The sequence below is a fragment of the Mustela nivalis genome (assembly GCF_964662115.1).
Source record: "Mustela nivalis genome assembly, chromosome: 1".
Classification (NCBI taxonomy): Eukaryota; Metazoa; Chordata; class Mammalia; order Carnivora; family Mustelidae; genus Mustela; species Mustela nivalis.
Window position 1 is genome coordinate 168,105,681 of NC_139020.1, and position 19,362 is coordinate 168,125,042.

At 36.1% G+C, this 19,362-nt stretch overlaps 1 protein-coding gene across 7 annotated transcripts in view; it reads right to left on the reverse strand.

Moving 5' to 3' along the window:
* GRM7 (glutamate metabotropic receptor 7) overlaps positions 1-19,362 on the reverse strand; it is a 924,866-nt gene that overhangs the window by 835,020 nt on the left and 70,484 nt on the right. The window lies entirely within an intron of this gene.

A 19,362-nucleotide genomic window follows, 5' to 3' on the forward strand; every position in this document is an offset into this window, starting at 1 on the left:
GACAGGACAGAATGCCAAAAAGAGGAGAGCTGCATTCAGAGGGAACTCCAGAGATCTGCAAAGGGTCCTCCTTAAGTGTTTAGCACAGTACTGATTTGTACATGCATGTGAAAAAACCACCAAGCAGGAAAAGAATATTTCAAAGGGATTAGCAGTAACAGTGCCTGGTGCACACAGGACCTGGAAGAGTGCCAATTCTTACTCTCCAGTCTAGCTAATCTCATAATTCATGAAATATTAGAGGACTTGGAAGAGTCAAGCCTCAGTGTGTGGAATAATTAAACCTACACTAAATGTGACTTTGGTCCTTCCTAAAAATGCCTAAAAGCAAGACCAGAATGAGACTGTTTCATGTAACATAACTTCATTCCAGGACAAAGCTCCAGAACATTTGAAACCTAAGATTCAGAACAGATTAATTGAAAACGTAGAAAGATAATAGGCTTAAACCTAACAATATCAATGACTGCTTGTCAAAGAAAGCTGAGGGGTTATATTAAGACCAGTCAAAGTGGATTTCAGAGCACAGAATATTACCAGAAACAAAAAAGATCATTTCATAATGATAAAAGGGTCAATTCATCCAAAGGACATCATAGTCCTAAATGTCTATGCAAACAAACAGACAAAAAGAGTTATAAAATGCATAAAGCAAAATAATCAAAAGAATAAGCAGATAGGAAAATCAGTAGGGGTACTTTTAAAACATCATCAACAAACTTGCTAATTGACATTTGTAGAACTCTTCATCCAACAATAGTGGAACACATACTGAAGTGCATTTGGAACATTCATCAATATAAGCCATATTCTGGGCCATAAAACAAGCCTCAAAAAATGTAAAAGAATTCAAGTTCTACCAATTAGAAATCAATAAAAGAAAGGTCTCTGAAAAAAATATCTCCAAATATTTATAAACTTTAACACACTTCTAAATAACCCATAGGTCAAAGAATAAATCAAAAGGGAAATTAAAAACTGTCTTGAGCTAAATGTCAATGAAAACATAACCCATCAGTATTTGTGGAATGCCACTAAAGCAAAAGAGGAAATTTATAGCAGCGAATATCTATATTGGAAAAAGAAAAATATATTTCAAATCAATGACCCCAAGTACCACATTAACAGGTTAGGAAAGAGAAAATTATACCAAACATCAGCTTAAGAAAGAAATTTAAAAAAAAAATCAGACTGAACTAAAAAATACAGAAAACAAAATAATACATAAAATCTATGAGACCAGAAGTTGTTTAAAAAAAATAAAATTGAGGGGCACCTGGGTGGCTCAGTGGGTTAAGGCCTCTGCCTTCGGCTCAGGTCATAATCCCAGGGTCCTGGAATCGAGCCCCACATTGGGCTTTCTGCTCTGTGGGGAGCCTGCTTCCTCCTCTATCTCTGCCTGCCTCTCTGCCTACTTGTGATCTCGGTCTGTCAAGTAAATAAATAAAAATCTTTAAAAAAAATAAAATAAAATTGATAATTTCCAGTCAGATGAATAAGATGGGTAAAAAAGACATAAATTACCAAGATCAGAAATGAGAGAGGTAGCATAATTACAGATTCTACACATATTAACTGTGTAACAAAAGAACATTAGAGATTAGTATTTTTGTCAACAAATTGATACCTTAGAAGAAAGACATGAGTTACCAAAGCTCACTTATGAAATAGAAAATCTGAGCAGATATGCAACTATTAATGAAATCAAATGGAGAAAAAAGATCTCACAATTAAACTACAGGGGCGATGACTTCATTGGCAAATTCTACCAAGTATTTAAGACAGAATCAATACCAATTCTAAACAAACTCCTGTAAACTGAAGAGGAGGGAATACTTCCCAACTTATTATATGAAACCAGCATTACTCTGATATCAAGATGAGAGAGAAAAGGGCATTAGAAGAAACAAAACTACACATCAATATCTCTCACGAATACAGATGAAATATTATAAACCAATTTTCAGAAAATAAAATCTAACTATTAAAAACTATCATATATCATCTCCAAATAGGTTTATTCTGAAAATACAGAACTGTTTTAGCATTTGGAAATTAACCAATGCAATTTAACATATTAAGATACCAGTAGAGGAAAGCCATATATAGTTGACCCTTAAATAATGTCGGTATGAGCTGCATGGGTCCACCTATACATGGATATTTTTAAAAAATTAATATAGTACAGTACTTTAAACGTATTTTCTTAATAACATTTCCTTTTCTCTAACTTCCTTTATTGTAAGAATATCATATGTAATACACATAATTATAAAAAATGTGTTAATTGCTTATGTAATCAGTAAGGGTTCTGGTTGACAGAGGCCCAAACTGATCAATAAATTCAACACAATCCCAAATTACAACAGGTGATTTTGTCAAAATTGACAAATTGATTCCAAAATTCATGTGGACATGCATAGTACTCAGGATAGGCAAAATAATCCTAAAGAAGAAAGTTAAATGGTTGTTATTATTAAACTTCAATACTTATTATAAAGCTAAAGTAACTGAGAAGTGTGGTATTGACACAGAGGTAAACAAATGAACCAATTTACAGAGTCTGTAAATTTACCCACAGCAGTTTTTTGACATAGACAATTTAACGGAAAAAGGAAAGCCTTTTCAACAATTGTGCTGGAAAAAAATGTATTTCCATACACAAAATAGTGAATTTAATCCATACCTGACGCCATATAAAAAATTAACTCAAAACAGGCTACAGACCTAACTGCAAGTCATAGAATTATAAAGCATTTAAATCAAAACATAGGAGAAAATCTTAGGACTTTTATTTAGACAAAGATTTCTTAGACACCATATCCAAAAAATGATCCATAAAAGAAAAAATAACAATAATTTGGACTACAAAAAATAAAACACTTCTACTTTTTGAAAGTCCTGCTAAAAGAATGAAAAGATAAGCCTCAGCCTAAATTTGTTGTTGTTGTTGTTGTTGTTGCAAAGTATATCTCTGACAAAGGACTTATCTCTGGGATATATGAAGTATTCTCAAAAACTCAAGAAAACAACAATTGAACAAAGATCTGAACATATACCTTACTAAACAAAGAAATACGGATGACACAAAATAATCGAGAGATAATCAAAATCATTAGTCATTAGGGAAATATAAATCAAAACAAAGATATATCACCACACACATGTTAGAATGACAGAAATAAGAGACTATACAAAATTCGGGGGGGAATGTAAAAGAGTTACAACTCTTTCACACTGCCAGTGTAAATGTAACATGGTACAACCACTTTGGAAAACAGTTTGTCCAGTTCTTTAGAAAGTTAAGCATATTGTCTCCAAAGTTCCACCATTCTATTCCTATGTATCTACCTGAGAGAAATGACAGTATCTACCCCTACAATGATTTGTACATGAATATTCACACCTGCTAGTTTCAAAAGCTGAGTTAACTGGAAATAACACATATTCCCATCAACAAGTGAATGGATAAACAAATATGGTATATCCACACAATGGAATAATATTTTGCTGTTAAAAGAAAATAAACTATTTACATGATCTCAAAGTAATTATGCTGAGTTAAAGAAGCCAAATGCTGACTTTATGAGTTCTTTAGAAAATACAAACAGAGTCACTTGGGTGGCTCAGTGGGTTAAGCCTCTGCCTTTGGCTCAGGTCATGGTCTCAGGGTCCTGGGATCGAGCCTGCATCAGGCTCTCTGCTCAGCGGAGAGCCTGCTTTCCCCCCTCTCTCTCTCTGCCTGTCTTTCTGCCTACTTGTAATCTCTGTCTATCAAATAAATAGATAAAATCAATAAAAAAAAGAAAATACAAACAAATCTATACTAGCAAAAAAAAATGCATGAAGGAACTTTTGTGGGTGTTGGATATTGTGGTGACAAGTTTCACAAATGTACACATGCGTCAAAACTTACCATATTGTACATTCTAATCATTTTTATTTTATGCCAAATATACCTTAAAAAGCTGTTCAAAATCAGGCCTTTATGTGCATTATTTCTTTTAATCTTCACATTTTCGTACTGGTAGAAATTGTGGTAGTTATTGTCACTCTACAAAAACGAAATCCATCCTTTTGGAGAATGTTGGTAGGGATCATAAGAAATAGCTGAATATATATTCAACTAAAATATAGTTCTTGCATGTGAAGCATATGAACATAGTTACTTGCATGTAAAACATCTGAGGCAATGCAGGTAAAATAAAAGTAACTAAGACATGTATGGTGCCCTTAAAAGCACAACCTCTTAGACAGGTAAATAGTCAAATATACAATGAGACTAAATGAAATAGCTCTCTTCTGGTATTCTGTTCATAAGACTACAGTGGTACTCGTCCAACTGTGTGATGATTATGTGTTAACCACTATGACACCCTTCAAGACTAGGAGAGTCTCCAAGGTGATGACAATGACTTTTTTACCTTTCCAGTCCAAGCAGCTAGATTAATACCAGGTAAAGTCCACACAAACAAAAACTTGGTAAATATATGAATGAATATGTAAATGGATTAGGGACCCTTGGGTGGCTCAGTCAGTGAAGTGTCTGCTTTTGGCTCAGGTCGTGATCCCAGGGTCCTGGAATCTAGTCCCCCATCAGGCTCCTTGCTCAGCGGGGAGGCTGCTTCTCCCTCTGCCTGCTACTTCCCCTGATAGTGTTCTCTCTCTGACAAATAAAAAAAAAATAAAATCTAAAAAAAAAAGAAGTAAATGGATAAATACATGAATATAAGAATGAATAAATGAATGAACAAACATACAGAAAAAGAAGCCATTATTTCCATATCAAGACCATTTAAAATACTCCATTTACTTTAGAAGGCCTTTTTGAAGTTATATTGAAATGTGGATGTGTCTAAATCTGTTCAAAATCATTAACAATAAAGTTAAGTCAAATGGTTAGAGTATAAATCCAGCAGAAATAGCTTGTTTGTTTTGCTCTTGTTCCTCACTTTCTCGCCATAAACTTTCCTGGCTGAGGCAAAATGCCAACCTAACTTGTATTGCCCTTTTTTGGTTCAAACTATGTTACCTTCCAAATTATTGTCTTAAGTGGTAGACAAAGAATAAATGTATGTTCTCAGTAGGAAAAGCCTGTTTTCAGCTCCTTTTTAGCTGTAGTCTAGCTAATAAAAAATAAAATAGAGAAATCTGCCATTTAGAGTACTACTTTGAAATTTCTTTTTTTTTTTTAATTTTTTATTTTTTATAAACATATATTTTTATCCCCAGGGGTACAGGTCTGTGAAATTTCTTAAAAGCTATTTAAAGTCACATAACTAAAGCAGAGGGCGCAACCATTCTGCTTAGGGGTATCATTGTGAATCTAATGTTTATAAGTGGGACATGAGGCAATGATCCCTTTAGCCTTTGGGACTGCCAGGTGAAGCCTAGGTTACCTAAAATCCTGGAGCTTTTCACATTCAACCATGAGTAGCATCTCTGGGGTCTCCCAGGAAGGTGGCCCTAGAGAGGCAGAGTCTGAAAGAGGGTCAAATTGATCCAAAGTGGTCTCATGGCAGGCACAATGAGAAATATCCACACCCATGGGTCCAACACAGTTTGCTCAACATTCAGCCACTGGGTAACAATTTCTGCATTACTTAGCTGCACAGTATGTCAATGTTCATAGTAGGAAGGGGGGGGGAGATTGTAATATTGCTGGAAGAACTCATGTTTCAGGGCATGGGTACAATATGTCAGGGGTGGAATTTCAGGGAGAATTTATCAGCATAGTTTTAGGTAGTTGCTCCATATCTCTGCCTTTATATAAAGATGATATGACTGCGTTACAGATGCAGGCACTTTAAAATAGCAGGTCCTCCCCCCATAATTATTGTGACATACTTATAAAAGCAGCAACAAATCGGATTGAATTCAATCTCATACACACTGTACGATGACATTTCAATAATCTTTTCATGTGAAAGAAAAAAAAGAGAAAATAGGTTCTTTTTTCTTCAAGATTTTATTTATTTATTTATTTATTTATTTATTTATTTATTTATTTGAGAGAGAGCCAAAGAGGGGGAGGGAGAGGGACAAGCAGACTGCACTGAGTGTGGAGCCCGATCCCAGAACATGAGATCTGACCTGAGCTGAAACCAGGAGTCTGATGCTTAATTGACAGAGCTACCCAGGTGTTCCAAGAAAAACTAGGTTATTCAAAAATAATCAGTTCTTGAAAATTTTTGAATAGTTGTAAAAATGATTAAAATTTTCTTGCTGAATGTGATTATCAAAAATCGTGATCTAATATTAAAACATCTTGATTAGAATTACAGTCATCACTTAAAGTATAAAATCTGATGGAAAAACTAATGTTTGTAGAAGCAAGCACAAATTTCCTAATAAAACACATGGAAACATTATTTGAAAGTTTTATGTAAATTAAGTATTTGATATCTACCCAAATACTTGGCATTTTATTATAATTGTTCTGTTAAAAATTTTATTTATATTATAGTTGTTTTATTTTATTTTTATTTTCATTGTTTAAAGAAGGATATATAGTTTTTACCAAGCTCCACTTTGATTCCCCCCAGATTGCCCTAGTGTGGCCATACAACTATCATTTTATAAGTGTGCCATGATGTGAAACAGTAGGTACTAGTATCCTGATATATGAGCAACATATTAATATTCACAACTAGACACTATGTTTTAGATTTGAAGGGGACAGAAATCAGAAGATTCCCTTAACTGTTGATTAGGTAAATGCTCAATTTTAGACTGTATATTCCCTAGATGACACACACACAAAATAAATACCAGGATAATGATGGGATTTGAGATGTGTAATTTCATCTGGCAATGTCATCCTTAGGGCAGCAATCACCAGTGTTTGATGCACTAATTGCTTACCGCAGAGCTTTTTGACACAGGATAGAAATTAATCTCATATAGCTCCATACTATAAAACTTACTTACATTTTTCATGACACATACAGAATCTAAAGATTTATAAATATGGAATAGATATGTTTTCCATTTAAAAGTGGTATCAACCTATCCTTCTGAACTGAAAATAACAATGCAAATAATTTTGGTTTTAAAAAAACTCGTTACTTAATATTTGCTGCTATTTGTTCCTTTGCCCACTTTTTAAAAATTCTTACTCAATGAAGTCAAGTCAAAGTATTCTGTATTTGAAGAATCAGATTTATTGATTGATGGTGATGTAGATGAATCACACAATGAGAAGGCAGGACAACTAAACATTTCTGATTAAAACTATTTTATATATATTTTTTGGCTGTGTATGGTTCCAGTCACTTTTCTTATTTGAGCTAGAGTTTCCTCATCTCTAGAATGAAGGTTTACATTAAATATTTATTGAGTTCCCTTAGGCATCCTGTGAATTTTGTTATCTTGTATGAATTGTAATGGAAAAATAAATAAATATACAGAATCTTAGAAGTACTTATTCTCATTATAAATTCAAACATGGGTTTGGGGAGTTCAGTTTATACACTGAGTTATTTTGATTTAATGCCATACTATCTGCTAATAAATAAATACCAAGTGCCCTGACGGTGATTCTATAATATTATGAGATGTAAAGACATTTTGGGATTGAGAGCTTGGATTCACCTCCCCCATTTTTGTTTCCTGCACTATCTCCTTTTATCGCCAGTCTCCTTCCTTTCTTTGCCAGACTTTGTTTTTGTTTTTAACACCAAGAAAAACCTTCATGGTATAGAATTTCCCAGAAGTAACCCACATTTGAATAGCATAATTCCAATTAAGAAACTCAGGAATGGGCCACACTCCGCACTCCCTGCTGACATATTCTTCTCCCCATCTCACTCCTTTCTTCACTGCCTTGTGACTGAAGGGATTTTTGGCAATGGTGTCAATGCCTGTCTTTCCTAGGCTGTCTTATTTTTAAATCCTCGACAAGCCCAGCACAGTGATCCAGCTCTTTACACGTTAAAGGTGCTCGAGATATATTTGTCAAGCCATCACATCTCTCTCAATTTCTCTAGACTATAGGCCCTTAATTATAGACCCTAGGACAAGTGGGAGACAAAGGAATGGAGTTGTGGCTGGCCTGGCAGAAACTACAGACTTTTACTTACAGTGCTTTGTGTATTAATTCTGGATAGGCACATGATAGAATGTTGTACATGTGAATTTTATTTGTCAGGTGTAGTGATGGTGGTAAAGAGGCTGGTAATATCTATGCTAGACCATATTGCACTATAAAACATCTGATAAATTCAAGCAATTCCATTCAAAATGGTCAATTAAGGGGGAAAATGTAGTCATTTGACTTGATAATTCTACATGAAATTTAAGTCCAACAGAGACTCCACTGAAACGAAAGCTGAAAGGAATTGAATGAAAGTGGAAAAAGGTGCTCTTTAAAGTCTGATTTCTTTAGCTCCAAACACATGGGAAGCAGTAAAGCAGACTGCTTGGGCCACTGTATTCACCTGATCGTGGAGTCAGTCTAATCTGTGCACTGGGTGAATGGATGAATAACTGTGTGATCAGAGGCAAATTTCTAACTGTTCTCCTCCTCAGTATCTTCATCTTTAAAATGGGGATTATGATTGGTACTTACTTATTAAGAGCTTCACGAGGATTAGCTAAATGCACCCATGGACAAGAGGCATATCATCTCCACAGTAGGTGCTAATACAGTGCTCGTGTTCTTTTGTTGATAATGACCATGACAACAATGCTACTGTTTGTCTATCTATATTTATGATTATATTGTGATTATACATAATACATATTACATCTCCATGTTCTGAGATTAGCACAGCCTCCCTTGCAAACCATCATATGGCTTACCAGTATTTCTATCAGTTCATTCAGAAAGCATCCATGCTAAGTTGAAAGCAAACATTGAATTAAGCCTCTGACGCATGTCTGGTTCTAGAAGGCTTTGCCTCCATGTACTTCCTGGTGGGAGGGAAATCCCAATAGCTGCCGGTCATGATGAGTCCCTTAATTCAAATTAACCTGAAAGATCCTCAATAGTTTGGATATGTTTAGCTCAGTATCGGAGATTATTTATACTTGGGAGGTAGTCATGTCAAAAAAAATCAACAATGGACCCAGTGATTTGGGGGTTTCCAGCTGAAGCTACAGGGGTTCTTTTCTGCAAACACTGGAAATCAGCCAAGTTCAATTTGTTTAAGACATTCAAGTTAACACTTTTCTTTTTCAAAGCCCTCCAAGAACCACCAAAATATTCTGAAACATTTACTTCATCATTTGATGAGGTGCATTCCCCAATTGTATAACACAGGAAAATATTTAATCAGAGAAGCAGCTAGAAGTGATTTGTGATAATTGATTTTTAATGGCTCAATCTCAAATCTAGTTTCAGTTCTCATGCCACATGAGAGATTTTCAGATTCTTGCTATGAATGCTTAGCTGAAGACAATAAAAACCATGACTTCCTCACTTTTTTCTCATGTTTTATTATTGCACTCATATGTTCAGTGCTCTCGAAAATATATACATCACTTAATGTGATATGTTCATCATTTACTTCAGATTAAAATGTCCAAATGACCAAGAGTTGATTGTAATAAAATCATTATGGATATATATAAACAATGTGTACAAAGATGTTTACTAGAGAATTGTTTACAATTTTGAAAATGGAAATAGTGTGAGTAGATATATCTGTATGTATATATAAAACAAATAAGAGATGAAAGAGAAAATTATATTTACTACTATATAGACTACTATATAACCATTGAAATAAGGATGCAGAAATTCAAGACTGTTGTGAACAAAGGGGTTCACAATTCTTTTAAAAATTAAAAGAATAATAAACATACCAGTATTAGTTGGGGAATTTAGTCATTATCCTGGGTTCAACCAAGAGGGGAAAGCCACATAGTAATTTGAGCATGGAAAGTTTAATAAAAAAAAAAGTATTAATTATGACAGGATTAGGGTAAAAAGGGCATAGCTGGTTATGAGTAAAGAGAACTCTAAACTGTATACAGATAGCACATAGAAGGAATAGCCATGAACTTTCCCAATGAGAAGGAACCTCTCCTTTCTCCTCACAGAACTGAGGTCCAGATTAGGTTAGAGACAGCTTAACCATGGATTACTGGATGGTAAAGAAGTTGCTACGATGCCTCATGGGGGCACTTTCTGAAAATATGCTCTCTATCACCTGCTGGAAATTCACCTTCTATAGTTCCAGAGAAATCTGCTCATGGTGAGATTTCTCACTGGAGGCATACTTTTGCAAGACTTGTTGATAGGAGGTGCTGGCAGGGAAGCTGCTGGCTGCCAAGTACTGCTGTGCACTGTCAGAGCTGGACACTGAGAAGGCCCTGAGGGTTGTAGGAAGTGGGTGCTGGAGAACCCTTGAATGCTGGAGGAAATTGCGTGCATTGCAGAGCTGGCTACTGGGAAACTGACAGGTGTTGCAGCAACAGGACGCAGGAGAAGCCACCAGGAGACTTCCAAGGAAGCACACAGGTATCATAAAGCAAATCCTTTCTCTGCAATGCTCCTTCAGTGCCATCTATGAGTAAATGCTGAAATCACTCCAGATGGCAAAAGAAAAGCTATTTAAAGGGCCCATACCTATTTTCACAGAGCAGGTGAAAAAGAGTGAATTTAGAGCTGAAATGCAATAAACTTTAAAAACAATGGATCTCTTTGGGTGCGAGATTATAGGTTAATTTCACATTTTTCTTGGAGTATTGCCATATTTCTGCAATGTAAATGTAAACAAATAGATTTCCTTTGTAAAAAATAAAATTACCAAGTCAGCTACCCAGTAAACTTACTATTAATTTAATAACATTTACTTTTTATTTAATTATTCACAGCATAAAGTACAAAGTACAATGTGCTTGCTGCATATTTAATGGAACTCAGTCTTACTCACTTTATGGAATCAACAAAAAAGGATCACTGAATTGTCTATCAAGTTCTCTCCCATTCTACCACTAGTTCTACCACTCTAGAACTTGTGGATCAAGTTCTAGTTCTCCAAATAAACTATGTTTAACATATGGTCTAGGTATATTGGTTGTTGTGGGCAGGGGAAGGTGGGTACAGGGTAAAATACTTTCAGGGAATGATCAAGGAACTAAAAGAAATAGGCTTACATAATACTGAGCTTCTCAGAATGTGTAAAATGCAGATGTACATCGAGAACTTAATTCTACTAGGGGGCAAGAATGTCAGCGTTTTAAGGAATGAAATAAAAAAAATTGTGTGCCAATAAAAGAAATTGGCACAATAAAAGAAATTGGCACAAAGCAATGGGTTAAATTAATCAAAACTATTATTTTAACTATATTTCAAAAAGAAGACACAGAGATATGGTAGACTGGGTTTTTTTGTTTGTTTGTTTGTTTTGTTTTTTTTTTTTAAAGATTTTATTTATTTGACAGACAGAGATCACAAGCAGGCAGAGAGGCAGGCAAGAGGAGGTGGGAGAAGAAGGCTCCCTGCTGAGCAGAGAGCCCAATGAGGGGCTTGATCCCAGGACCCTGAGATCATGACCTGAGCTGAAGGCAGAGGCTTAAACCACTGAGCCACCCAGGCACCCGAGACTGTTTTTATTTTTATGTGTTCAAAGGAGTTGTTACGTTTAAGAGATGGGGCAGGGTATATTTGTAAGGCCTAGCAGATGGACAAGAACAGAGAAAAGAAACTTGCTTGTAGCACTGCCAATTTTGTGATGGAAAGTCTATGAATATTATATATGGCAAAGGAAAATATACAAGAGATAAGGCTTCTGTGCTCAATATCACATTCACCTATGAACCATTCAGCAAACAAACTCTATTCATTAAGAATATTTGCCTATTAATGTTTCTGGGATGAACCTTCCCTATCCTTAAAGTTGTAGGGTGGAGTTTTTCTACAAATGGAAAAGAAATGTAATTCAGAGCCCAAATTCCAGATTAGTGCTCTGGGTTTGAAACAGATGGCAGAGGTGAAAGATCTAAAAGCGGATGTGACATCCAAAGGTAATGGAAAATCAACAGAGCAAAAACTTTTCCTCTAGAGCAGTGATTCCTAAACTTTAGTATGAATTGCAGTCAACCAAGGAACTTGTTAGCAGTGAAGATTCTAGGGCTCTATTTGGAGAGTAGATCTAGAATAAGACTATGGTATCGGTCATTTTTATAAAATACACCCAGTGATTCTGATGAACTGGGGCTTTGAAATAAATTCTGAAAATTTCTTCATCATAATAGGCAAATACAGGCATTTCTTCCTACTAGTCCTTCACTGGAATTGACCCTCCTGCTCCTCTATCCATATGGGATTGTAGGCACAGCATGTCTGTACTGTGTCCTCCAGCTGGAGGTGACTGGGCCTGATCCCACTCAGGCAATGACATATGACATATGTAACAGTAGGGCTGAGAGTTTCCTCTATCAGTACGAATGGCCTTTTGAAACAAGAGGTAAACTTACCGTAATGGCAGTTTCTACTTTCTAGCTTGTGCGCAAACAGGGGAAAAAATCAACCTAGGAATGAAGCAGATACGCAGAGAGGAAAGAAAGAGGGGACTTACTGATCTCCAAGTAGGATTCCATTCCTGGGTTTTCTAAGTTCCTGAGATGAGCATATATCTTTGACCTGGGATTTTGAAACACCCTCTGTCTCCGTATATTTGAGCTTCTATTTTGATCAAAGGTAAAGCCCAAAGAGCCCTTACTAATGCAAAGAACATGCCTTCTTCGATTTACTGACTCTCCTTAATGACTTCATGCTCACTCTCCCATTTACTATATCTGGTTTCTAGACTTAATACTGCATCAACACACTGTGTGATATCGCTGATATCTTCTTCCTTCAAGAAACACATCATCCTCATGGTTATCTTCCTTACAGCTTTCCTTCTATTTCTCCAATTATTCTAATGTTCTTTGGGAGCCCACTTTGATAGCCTAAATACTAGCTGTTGTAGCTCATTAAAATTCAGCTCTAGGCCCTTTCTTTCTGTCCTTCTATAGTCTTACACATGACCACAATTTCGGTTTCCACCTGCATATCAAAAGATTCAACTTTTGTGTAAAATTTGAAAAAATTGAAATTTGTGTAAAATTTCAATCTTAACCATATTTATATATATCCATTTACTTACTCAGTATATTAAAGCTGACATGTCTAAGATGAAACCAATTACATCAACCCTTCCACCCTTAAAAATGTCGATCTTCTTTCATACTCCTTTTTCTCAAAGCATAATACAAACATTATGTGAGGCTAAAATCTAGGGGTCCTCCTTGAAAACCCTCCAGTAAACCAAACTTCACCAAGTCCTATTGCTTTAATATACCCTAAGTATCTCTCTAATCTTGTATATGTTTGTAAGTCTATGTTTCCTGTCACTTATATTGACCAATAAATAAAATAGTTACTATTCTATCTTAATCTTTTCTGAATAATAGCATAATTTTGGCACAGTTTTGTACCTGACTTTGAGAATGACTAACAATGTTTTTCTAAACAATGTTTTTTTTTTTCTTTTCCCCTAAAATGACACATTTGCTAAAATGTAGCCTGTTTGATTACAAGATAGGTATTAGGCCCAGAATTCATCTTTATTATTTCAAGAATATGATGAGGAATACTTCTGGTTTGATCTTGTAAGACAAGGCTTGTAGTAACTTTGTTTCCCCCTGCTCCTGTTTTAGTTTGATCTGAAGCAAGGTGCAAAATATGTTTACATCAGTGGCCTCCTATATTCCAAGTTAAACAGGGGCTGAATATGGCACTGACTGCATAAATTCTTCAACTTTAATTTAAAATTCATTGGATAGCTTTCATTTTAAAGTAAGCAGCATCCATTTGATTTAAACACTATTTCTGCTTCTATCTGTACGTGACATATGGATTCATATAGAACTGCAACAGAGGATCCAGTTAGAGCCTAGATATGCTCCTCATTTACCAACCCAACAATGCAACTCTTCTCTGCACCTGACTGAGTCAAGGTGAATGAGTATGTTTGGGGGAAATTTTAGAGGCCTGTGCCAAGTCCTATAGCTCTCTTAAATACTATACTATAATTATAAAAGGTTTTTCTTTCTTTCTTTTTAGTGACTTTTAACTTTCTACCTTATTTCCTATATTTTGTTAAATTTCATGTTCGGTTAAATGTGATTTAAAGAAATGTTTTGCCCCATGCTTTTTTTTGTTTGTTTGTTTGTTTAAGATTTTATTTACTTATTTGTCAGAGAGATAGAGAGAGTACAGGCAGGCAGAATGGCAGGCAGAGGCAGAGGGAGAAGCAGGCTCCTTGCAGAGCAAGGAGCCCAATGTGGGACTCGATCCCAGGACACTGGGATCATGACCTGAGCCAAAGGCAGCCACTTAACCGACTGAGCCACCCAGGCATCCTGGCCCCATGCTTTCCTAATGTATCCCTCCTTTCCATCATCTCTACTTATCTCTATTTATGTATAAATAAATAAATAAACAATCAATCTAGCAAAAAAACTCCAGCTTATTTCTAAAAAGACCTCAACAGCAAAGGGGCATGTTACCTCCTGCTACTATCAATATACCTAACAATTTATCACTGAAGTTGTAAGAAAGTTAATGGCATACCTAAAGTCATCTTTTATTTTAAATCTCCTTTGCTGTACTAGTCATGACTTTTCCTTTATTATCCCCAAGTCATATATTTAAATCTAAAAAGCCAAATACAATTTCATTTCTCTAAATTGTTCTACTATAACCCCTTAACTGTAGAAGATGCTTAAGTCATTCCAGAAAACTTGTGGTCACATAATCCCCATGACCCTTTTGCAAATGGACCACAAGTTTCCATCAAGGTCACTGGATCACATCAGTTAGTGAATATATCCATAAAACACAGGATAAAGAGTTAACATTAAGAATATCCTTAAGGGAAAAGCCTAATTGTATGTGCTCTGAAGGCAAAATATTCATTATATTTATTTTAAAATGCTTTCAGGGCCATGCAATAGGTACATGCTGATATAGCTGGAATTTAATTTTAAAAAATCTTTAATGGTGGAACATATCACTCAACAGATCGCAAAAGTTGAAGTGTTGTATTTTTTTAAACAGATTTATTGAGGTCCATTTTTACTCATTACTCTTCAAAACCCAATCTTAATATCACCTCTGGGCTGCTTCCCCAACACCTGTCCCTGCCCCCCCAGGGCAGTGATAGTCCCTTACATCTGTAACTCTTTTATCACATTGCATCGTAATTATTTACTTAATAGGCTTTCTCCTTTACTAGAATATGAGTTCTGTGAAGCTAGGATCCCTGTTTTATTAAGTCTGAATCTCCAAAATTCCGTGCATCCATTTTTCAACAAATATGTATTAAATGTCTACTATCCCAGATGTGTCCTGGGTACAAGGTGGCTGGCCAAAAAGAGAGATTTATTGGGGGCACCTGGGTTTGGGCTCTATGCTGAGGAGCCTCAAGCATCGGAGCCTGCTTGAGAGTCTCTACCTTCACCTCTCTCCCTGTTCTTTCTCTCTCTCTAAAATAAATAAACAAGTCTTTAAAAAGAGAGAGAGGTTCAGTTCTTGAACTCATAGGGTTTAGAGTTCAGTGAGGGAAATAATAAACATAGAAGTAAACATTCCAATAAATAATTACAAATTCATAAAAGTTGTATGACAGAAGAAAGAAGGATGTCACAACATATAATAACCTGGGGAGTTTCTTAGGATAAACGGAAGACTTTCCTGTATGGACCACTTTGGAATAGGGGGTGCTCAGTAGAGCACCCAGGCTGAGGGAATGGAGTGTCTGAAGTTTTTGAGTCAGGGAAGACTCAGCAAGAGGAAATGGAGGATTGAAGGAATTAATGAATGGTCTAGAAATGAGCTGTGCAGCAACATGATGGACAACAGAAACATTACCTCTAGCTCCAAAAAAGTTAGAGAGAACAAGAAAATTCATGGGCGTGAGAATCACCATCTTTTCAGCCCTGTGTGTCACACATCCTATGTCAATTCTTTCTTCTTTCCCCTAAGACAGACATTGCTAATCAATAATGGCATTCTTAACTCACTAAGGCTACACAGAGCCTTGAAATTTTTCTTGACTCAGTGCTTCTGGCAGCCACTACAGATCATTTTACTTGAAATGATACTGTTTTGCCCTGATTTAAATCATTAATATCATTTTTACCTAATGAATAAGGGATTTGATATTCTTCTGAGGAAGACAAGAGCGAGCAAACTGAGCTAATATATATAAAGCAGTAACCAATAATAATTGATACGGAGTCTGGCTCATGATAGATGCTAAATTGATAGGAGTGATTATAACGATGGTGGTAGTGAAGGTAATGATAGTGGCAAAATGTGGGGCATCCTAGTAACTGATGGGAGTTAGCATTTGAGGTTGCTCCTGAGCGGGAGACAGATGACCAGCTGGGGATCACTGAGTGCCCTTTAATGACTTCATAGTACTCACCTGAAACAGCTGAGCTAATGTATTCTCAAAAATTCAGAGAAAGAAATATTCTTACACTAAAACAGAGGGGACCAAGCTCTTGGCTTTGCTGAGTCCACCCCTTAGTCTGCATACTAAGACCAGAAACCCAGGAAGCCAGAATCAGCATGACCAAAATGTTTATTTTTCCCTATTGCATTGAGTGAACCATGGATGTTAGGTATAAAATGATAGCATTTATAATTCAGTAAGAGCTGAACTCAGAAGTACTCTAATGCATTATTAAGGTTAAAAAATCAAACACTTAGAAATCAAAGAAATACAAAGGTTTCCTTCTTATGATCATATGAATTGCAAATTCATTGCCTATACTCCGGGTGAGAATCTCCTTGGATATGAATTCATGTGTTGGGACCTAGCCACGGAATCTAGTCACACAGTCAGTTAACCCTTGTTTACTTATAAGTTATTGTGAATAAGTTTTTATTACATATTATTTTGCTTTAGGATTACCTAAGTTGGATAGAGTACTTTTCTTGGGTTAGAGTAACAGTCATCACTTTTAGGGTCTATGCATGTCATGCATGCCTTTTACATGTATTCTTTCTTTTTTTTTTTTTTAAGATTTTATTTATTTATTTGACATAGAGAGTGATCACAAGTAGGCAGAGAGTCAGGCAGAGAGATGGGGCAGTGGGAGCAAGCTCCCTGCTGATCAGAGAGCCTGGGATCATGACCTGAGCCAAAGGCAGAGGCTTAACCCACTGAGCCACCCAGGTGCCCTACATGTATTATTCCTAATGGGTACAGTAACCCAGCAAAGACTGACTCTATTTCCACTCTACAGATAAGGCAACTGCAATTCAGAGAACTTAGGGAACTTGTTCAGTTTACATAACTAAGTGAATGGTAATGTTAGAGTTTCAAAGTAGTTCTGCCCTATTGCAGAGATCCTGTCATTTTCACTACCCTTTGTTTGTCTGCACATTAGCCTTATTTTATTCCAAAGCCCAAATGGGTTAGAGAAAATTAGATAATCACTATAGGCACCCTATAGAAGGGTAAGAATGGGTTATCTGTGAGGAAGAGAGTTGTCCCCCTCTAATGACAGAAAGATCTATGATTCATATACCCTCCATCAGCCCTGAAATCACTCTGACCACACCTAAGCAGTGTGTGTGATCCACAACTTCTACGTTCTCTATGGTTGCTTATGATGCTAATCAACTTTTTTATCTTCTTTAGATGTTCATTTTTGTTAGTCTCTCTTTGTAAACAGGGCCAGGTGTAAAGCCCCATTTTTGCTCCATCCACCCTCTTGATGCCAAATACTCCATCTGTATTCTCCCTTAGCTTTATCTCAAAATTATGGACAATATGTACTGTGAGTCTTAAGCATGAATAGATAGACATGAATCTATTCTCTCCTCCCTGGAAGAAAAAAAGAAAGAACACCTGCTGGGTGATAATATGGCCAGGAGGCTGCTGTATCACCTTTACAAGCAGGGTATAATTATTCAGTACTAGTTTATATACCCTTTCACTAATTTCCTGACTCCCTTTTTATTTTGTGCAGCTCATAAGAGACTGATTCATTTTTGCAGAGAGCAGTCCCTGTGCTCTCCCTCAGCGCTGTCTCCAGAAGACATTTCAAAGCAAGTACAGAGAGGAGCATCTGGTAAGATGGGGGAGGTGGCCAGGAAGGCATGGAGACCTAAACAGATTAGTAATGGGGATAAGGAATGAGAATGGAAGCTCTGTGCATTACTTAAAATGACTATGAGCCCTCTTGCCAATCAGATGTACCATCTTCATATAATTGAAACGACCCCTTTCCCCCACCTCCCCTACATGGGCTACTTTGGCTCTGATTTTTATTGACAAGTCAGCATGTGCTTTAATAACAGTATCACACTGAACAGAACAGATCGACAGTGCTAGAAATACCAACTTCTCTTTCCACTGTTTTCCCAACTTTCTGAACAGGCTGCGGGTATCTTGTGCAGTTCTCTGATTTGCTAGCAGAGGACAAGTGGTAAAAGTCATTACCTAAGCACCTGAACAGGGTTTCTAACCAGCAAAGCAGATAGAAAAACCACTTAAAAATACTGTAACTGGCATTTTACATGCCAGTTCAAATATGGGGAACCCAACAATTGTGAGTGATAAGCAAGTGCTCACAAATACACTACTTATTAGCACAGCACGCTCCATTTAAAAGGAAATTTTCTAATGATAAATACAGCAGAAGGCTACAATTACAACCTTTCAATGACTGCTATCCATGAAAAAGCCATTTAGTTATAAATTGGAGGCCAAGAGGAGATTATCACCTGCTTAACTATGCTTCTATTGATTCTATCAAGTTGTTTGCCTGGCAATATCAGGGTTATGATGAAAAAGTTGAGAAAACTCTTTTTTTCCCTTATCTAAATATTATTCATCACAAGCACTCATTTTGAAAGGTATGCGGTACTTTGGCAGAAAAGGATCTGCTTGACAACTACTAATTATACTTACTAATAAATAGTATTTATCATTTACATAATTATTTTCATATATAAATACTTTCACAGATGTTGCTTCCTCATATGCGTAAGTTATACATGAAATATCAATGCAACTTCACTGTACAAGTAATGTTGTGATATTCCTGTGGATATAGCCCAAAATTGTAAGCTCTCACCAGAAATATAGCGGGGATTACTCACATCCATGTTAACAAACCTTAACAAATCATAACAAATCATTGGACCTGCATTTTTTTTCAGTACCTAAGAAGGGGGCATTATCAAGCAACTACTTTTGAAAAAATTTGAACTGATTTTTGACAAAATGCTTAGTTAATGTTCAAATGTGCAAATGTGGTTATATGTGGGACAGGTATGAGGCAACAAGATCAGTGAGGGGTGTGTTAAATTAAAATATCTATCATATATCATCTATTATCTATTAA